Source organism: Berghia stephanieae, chromosome 10, assembly GCF_034508935.2.
Source record: "Berghia stephanieae isolate SIO BIC M18660-M18661 chromosome 10, UCSD_Bste_1.3, whole genome shotgun sequence".
In the NCBI taxonomy this organism is placed as follows: domain Eukaryota; kingdom Metazoa; phylum Mollusca; class Gastropoda; order Nudibranchia; family Aeolidiidae; genus Berghia; species Berghia stephanieae.
The window spans coordinates 24501795-24509050 of record NC_088369.1 but is presented as its reverse complement, the minus strand read 5'-3'; the positions used below and the strand labels follow the sequence as shown (position 1 = coordinate 24509050).

General features: G+C 37.2%; 1 protein-coding gene across 1 annotated transcript in view; it reads left to right on the top strand.

Annotated features, from left to right (window-relative positions):
• The first annotated feature begins 1898 nt into the window (after nucleotides 1-1898).
• The window catches only part of LOC144980860 (acetylcholinesterase-like), a 56697-nt gene continuing 51339 nt past the window's right edge, over nucleotides 1899-7256 (top strand). Inside the window, exons 1-2 of the mRNA XM_078928741.1 lie at nucleotides 1899-2005; nucleotides 2074-2262. The gene's annotated coding sequence lies outside the window, so the exon portion shown is untranslated. The remainder of the gene's footprint in view (nucleotides 2006-2073; nucleotides 2263-7256) is intronic.

Sequence of the window (7256 nt, the reverse complement as noted above, 5' to 3'; positions counted from 1 at the left end):
GGCTCCATGAGCCTAATGGCTCCAAAGAACTACTTTTATGTATCCATGAAGTCTGAGCACATAGTCCTTCAGAGCCATTAGGCCCATGGAGCCGGAGTTTATTCCGGTTTCTATCGCGTGAAACGGACAATTGCAATTGCTTGCTACCCTCTGGATAGGACGATAGTCTATCGGAAAGTAGATACATTGTATGAATACGTAATATTTTTAGGGGAAAAAAACACTTTTTTTCCCAATTGGGTTTTATCCGATTAGAATTTTTACATCACTTGACCTTTTCTTGAGTGAAGAAAAGTATAATTTAGTCGTATATAGATAGAACGAAGATGACGTCACTCGGGTCTTTGTTTTTGCTTTTTGCCACCCGCATTCATGAGTAATTCTCACGCGACTGTATTAACCAGACACTAAACGTTCAAGGTTACACATAGTTTTGTGTGTTGGTCCGTCATAATTCTGGGTGGCAATGTTATGAGCTTCTTAGCCAAGCTCATGCTATCAATATAGGCAAGTTATAAAAAAAACAATCTATTTTTTTTTTTTGGTTAAAAAAAGGGTTGAGGCGCCGTGTACAGTTATATGCAGGTCTGACATCCGAACCCGCTTATGGGCCTAGTTTAATATTGCTGTAATGGACAATTATTGTCGTCATTTTATTTTTGAGATTTCCATTACAACAATGAACCCAGAAGGAATTGGTCTATCAGACTTGAAATTAGGGGCACGTCGGATTGAGGGTTAGATTTGTTCGATGCAGTCCATGTAATTTTTTTTTCCAACGAGAATATAATTACTGGGAAATATTTGTTTTAAAAAGTATAGATAGTATGCGCTTGGCTTAGAAGCTCACAACATTGCCATCCAGAAACCAACACACAAAACTTTGTTTACCATGGACTTTTATAGTCTGGATAATACAATTTAGTGCGAATTACTCATAAACGTGGATGGTATTAAAACAATAACAAAGACCCGAGTGACGTCATCTTCGTTCTATCTATAGATAGTTCGAAGATGACGTCACTCAAGCCTTTGTTATTGCATTTTGCCATCCGCGTTTGTGAGTTATTCTCACTGAACTGTATTAACCTGACTATAAACGTTCATGGATACACACAGTTTTGTGTGATGGTCCGCTATACTTCCGGATGGCAATGTTATGAGCTTCTTAGCCAAACGCATACTATCTATATAACTCATTTTTACAGATTACTATTCTAAATACGACCGTACTCTGGAAAAACCACGTATTTGAAAATTTGGCCCGAAAACTCGTCCTTCAAATACCGATCTATTTAAATGACCCACATCTTAAGGAGCAGGCACCGGTGTTAGATAAGTGTGTATGAAAGGTGCCAGACAAAGCAAGAAAGGAAAATACAAGCAATTCTTCTATTTGTCTTTGTTGCTTTGTCTGGCACCTTTCATACACATAAAATATCTTTATGTACCCAGACGTTGTTGACTTTCTGCGCGGCTATGTGGTCTAGTGGTATGACACTCGCTTTCGGATCGGAAGGTCCTGGGGTCCTGGGTTCGAGCCTCGTTCGGCGCATAGTTGAGACCTTGGAAATGGCTCTTTACTCACAATTTATATCTCACCTTACTCGGGTGTAAAATGAGTAAAAAATAATCATAATTATATTGTATAAAGGTGTTAAAAAATAATCTTAAATATATTGTATAAAGGTGTTAATAAATAATCTTAATTATATTGTATAAAGGTGTTAAAAGATAATCATAATTATATTGTATAAAGTTGTTAATAAATAATCATAATTATATTGTCTAAAGGTGTTAAAAAATAATCTTAATTATATTGTATAAAAGTGTTAATAAATAATCTTAATTATATTGTATAAAGGTGTTAAAAAATAATCATAATTATATTGTATAAAGGTGTTAAAAGATAATCATAATTATATTGTATAAAGTGTTAATAAATAATCATAATTATATTGTCTAAAGGTGTTAATATATAATCATAATTATATTGTATAAAGTTGTTAATAAATAATCATAATTATATTGTATAAAGGTGTTAATAAATAATCATAATTATATTGTATAAAGCTGTTACAAACCTTTTATTCATACTGTTGGAATTAAATGGACGACCGTTCTCGTGCAATGAAACAGTTTGACGCTTTCTATTGTTGGTGACGGAATCTCAAGTGGAGTGTTTGTTTTTCTGATGTGTCCCCTGAACAATTACTTTAAATGACGTCATTTCCTGGAGGCCTTGGTCGACTTTCAAGACAGGTAATTTTTGTTATTTGTTTCAGAAATCAATTGCGGTTTTTTGTGGGGGATTTTTTTTTTATCACTTCGTGATTCTTTGGTGTTATGAGTTTGCAATATTTTTTTGTTTTGTTTTAAAGGTGAATTAATTTATAGGCTGTTTATTCAATTGATTTATAAATTTGTTAATTCTTTTGTTATTTGGAAACAGGGAATGTGGACAAAGAAGAAGAACGAGAGGAAAGGAAAAGAGGAGGAGGAAAAGAAGAAGAAAGAAACAGAAGAAGAAAAAGTAGTACTAGTAATAGTTGTAGTAGTTGGGGTTTTTTTTTTGTAGTTGTAGTAGTGGTAGTACAAGTAGCAGTAGTAGCAGTAGTAGAAGAAGTAGTAGTAGTAGTAGTAGTTGTAGTAGTAGTAGTAGTAGTAGTAGTAGTAGTAGTAGTAGTAGTAGTAGTAGTAGTAGTAGTAGTAGTAGTGGTAGTAGTAGTAGTAGTGGTGGTAAGAGTAGTAGTAGTAGAAGAAAAAGAAGAAGAAGAAGAAGAAGAAGAAGAAGAAGAAGAAGAAGAAGAAGAAGAAGAAGAAGAAGAAGAAGAAGAAGAAGAAGAAGAAGAAGTAGTAGTAGTAGTAGAAGAAGAAGAAGAAGAAGAAGAAGAAGAAGAAGAAGAAGAAGAAGAAGAAGAAGAAGAAGAAGAAGAAGAGGAGGAGGAGGAGGTGGAGGAGGTAGTGGTGGAATAGGAGGGAGAGGAGGAAGAAGAAGAGGAGGATAAAAAAAAGAAGGTGATGATGGTGATGATCTAACAAACACAACTACCCAATAACTGCTGGGTGGTCAGGAGTGGAGTCGAAAAGAGTATATCTCGACTTTGCGCGTGCACTTCCTACTTAGTAATCCGGGCCGGCTTGTCTCACACTATAGATAGTATGCAGATGACGTCACTCAGGCCTTTGTTATTGTTTTTGCCATCCGCGTTTGTGAGTTGTTCTCACTAAACTGTATTAACCAGACTATAAAAGTTCATGGTTACACAGAGTTTGTGTGTTGGTCCGTTATACTACACACAAACTCTGTGTAACCATGAACTTTTATAGTCTGGTTAATAAAGTTTAGTGAGAACAACTCACAAACGCGGATGGCAAAAACAATAACAAAGGCCTGAGTGACGTCATCTGCATACTATCTATAAATCGTAATTACCTGTGACCGATTTATGTAAGATGTTGCATAATTGGAATCTAATCCTTTTTAAAAAAAATTGTTTCAAACAGCTCAGAATTAAATCAATTGTTCAAATAATCGAAATAAAATCAATTGTTTGTATTCGATACAAAAAGCAATATCGAGCGAGCATAATTGTGTGTTTTTATTTGGTTTGGGATACTTGAAGAAGTTCATATGCATACAATATTGTATTTATCGCCATCATCTAGAACATCATCATCCTCGTAATCATCATCATAATCATCATCATCATCATCATCATCATCATCATCATCATCATCATCATCATCATTATCATTATCATCATCATCATCATCATCATCATCATCATCATCATCATCATCATCATCATCATATCATCATCATCATCATATCATCATCATCATCATCATCATCATCATCATCATCATTCATATCTGATGTAGAATATAATACAACAACCCATCAATCATCAAATCGTTGACATCTCTATTTACAACAATTGCTATAAATGTTATCATATCATTATCTTCAAAATTCATTGTGGGTGATGCCCAAATATTGAAAAACAAGAAGAAAATCCCCATCAAAACTCGAAAAGGTATGACTTCAATTTTGACCGAACTAATTTGTACTTAGAGTTTGATATTGAAAGTCTGTATTACAAAGGTTTGATCCGCCGTCGTGAATCGCCAAATTTATATTTTAAAAGCTGTATAATAGAGATTTGATCCGCCGATGGTGCGAAAACCTCGTAAAGGTATCGACTTCAAAGTTTTGATCCGCCGATCGTGAAAGTCTGTACTTCAGAGTTTTGATCCGCCGATCGTGAAAGTCTGTACTTCAGATGTTTGATCCGCCGATCGTGAAAGTCTGTACTTCAAAGGTTTGATCCGCCGATCGTGAAAGTCTGTACTTCAGATGTTTGATCCGCCGATCGTGAAAGTCTGTACTTCAGAGGTTTGATCCGCCGACCATCGAAATGATGTTCTTAACCAAAGTCTCAATTTTTAAACTGTAAAATCCAAGATTCCGAATTAAAACCAGCCCTAAATATTGAGGCTTTGAGGCGATGTGTCGCATATGAGGTAGAGTCTAAATGTTTTCTGGCGAAATTGAGAAAATAAGATGTTTTTATTTGTTATATTTGGCAGAATCGGCCTGAAACCATCTGCCATACCAGTCTTTAATGAGGAGGACCTGAAAGGTCAGGCCATTCATGTCTTGAAGACTCTTTTCTACATTCCATTTTACGAGTATTTCGTCCTTATTTATTCTTTGTAATATAATTTATTGTTAGTCCATTAAAAAATTCCATTGATTCGTGGTTCCAGTGATGAGGTTTTATCGCGTGTCAGTACTAGTGTGTACTCGTAAGTACGTAGATTATAATTAAATTAAATTGAGCTTTATATAGCGCAATATCCACTAAATGTGCTCAAAGCGCTTTACAAGGGGTCCCTGGTCAACAGCAACATTTAACACGTAGGACGAAACATGACGCCTGTTAGGCGATATTACAATTTTTCGGACAAAGACAACGCTGTTAACGGTCAGGTACTCATTTTACACCTGAGTACGGTGAGATAGTGTGAGTAAAGAGTCTTTTCCAAGGACTCAACTATGCGCCCAGCGCGAGGCTCGAACCCAGGACCTTCCGATCCGAAAGCGAGTGTCATACCACTGGACCACATAGCCGCTCAAGTACGTACGAACTTTGGCTCAGAACAGGATCTAAATTATGTGAAATTATGTGACCCGTCACCCGAAGACGGTGTAATGTGGAGGTCTTTTTTTATCGTGTGTTATCATTAGTGTATAAGTGGTGTGTACGTACGAGGTTAGGCTCAGAACATGATCTAAATCATATCAAATTATTAATGTTTGTAATCATGATGTTATGCCTTTATATAGGTTAAACACGCCCTTTTAAGTGTGAGTCCGTGAGTGTGTGTTTGTGTTTGTGTGCGTGTGTTTGGGTGTTTTATGACACTCGCTTTCGGACTGGAAGGTCCTGGGTTCGAACCTCACTCGGCGCAATGTTGAGTCCTTGGAAAAGACTCTTTACTCACATTCTCTCACCTTACTCTGAGTGAGTGCCTGGTCAGCGTTGTCTGTGTCGGGAAAATTATGCAATATCTCCTAACAGGCGTCATGTCCCGTTCTACATGTTACGTGTTGCTGTTTGTCAGGCACCCTTTGTAAAGCGCTTTGAGCACGTTTAATGGATATTGCGCTATTTAAAAAAAAGTGATACGTACTCTCGTCATAATGGAGAATAAATACATTTTCTTACATTGCATAAACTTTTAAAAATCAGAATTTGCTCTCATTTTGATTCTAAAGTTTAAGTGCCGAACCGTAGCCATCGTTCAGTTATAGCCTGGCACTGACCGTAGCCATCGTAAACTTATAGCCTGACACTGACCGTAGCCATCGTTAACTTATAGCCTGATACTGACCGTAGCCATCGTTAACTTATGGCCTCACACTGACCGTAGCCATCGTTAACTTGTAGCCTGACACTGACCGTAGCCATCGTTAACTTATAGCCTGACACTGACCGCAGCCATCGTTAACTTATAGCCGGACAGTGATCAAAGCCATCGTTAACTTATAGCCTGACACTGACCGTAGCCATCGTTAACTTATAGCCTGACACTGACCGTAGCCATCGTTAACTTATAGCCTGACACTTACCGTAGCCATCGTTAACTTATAGCCTGACACTGACTATAGCCATCGTTAACTTATAGCCTGACACTGGCCGTAGCCATCGTTAACTTATAGCCTGACACTGACCGTAGCCATCGTTAACTTATAGCCTGACACTGATTTCAGTGGAAGGCTATGACATAACGATGGCTACTGCCTGACACTGATACCAAAAAAGACTGGCAGTTTGACGTGATTATTTGTTTTTTGCACCGCCTTGTGTGTTGTCGTTAGTAGTGCTCATAGAAACAAGTGATCCCATTGGTTGAACTATTGAAAAAACTCACGATTTGTTTTCTTTTGAGGCTAAAGACTGGCATTTTGACGTCATTTATTGGTCTGTGTCAGGCTATAGATAGAATGCGCTTGGCCAAGGAGTTCACAACATTGCCACCCGGAAGTATAACGGACCAACACACAAACTCTGTGTAACCATGAACTTTTATAGTCTGGTTAATACAGTTTAGTGAGAACAACTCACAAACGCGGATGGCAAGAGCAATAACAAAGGCCTGAGTGACGTCATCTTCGAACTATCTATAAGTTAACAATGGTCAAAAACTGACGTCAAAATGCCAGTCTTTGGCCACAAAAGAAAACAAATCGTGAGTTGTATATTCAATAGTTCAATCAATGGGACCACTTGCTTCCATGAGCACTACTAACGACAACTCACTAGGCGGTGCAAAAACCAAATAAAGACGTCAAAATGCTAGTCATTTTGGGTTTCAGTGTCAGGCTATAGATAGTTCGAAGATGACGTCACTCAGGCCTTTGTTATTCTTTTTGCCATCCGCGTTTGTGAGTTGTTCTCACTAAACTGTATTAACCAGACTTTAACAGTTCATGGTTACACAGAGTTTGTGTGTTGGTCCATTATACTTCCGGATGGCAATGTTGTGAACTCCTTGGCCAAGCGCATTCTATCTATAACTTAACGATGGCTACGGCCCAACCCATATCGATATAATACTGTTCATTACTGTTTCTATTTTAAAATCTAGATTGAAACAACATTTAAAATTTATTCTATGATGAATATCTTGAATAGAGTAAGTGTACCGCCGTACTGTGGAAAAAAACACAGATTTGAGAGTTTTGC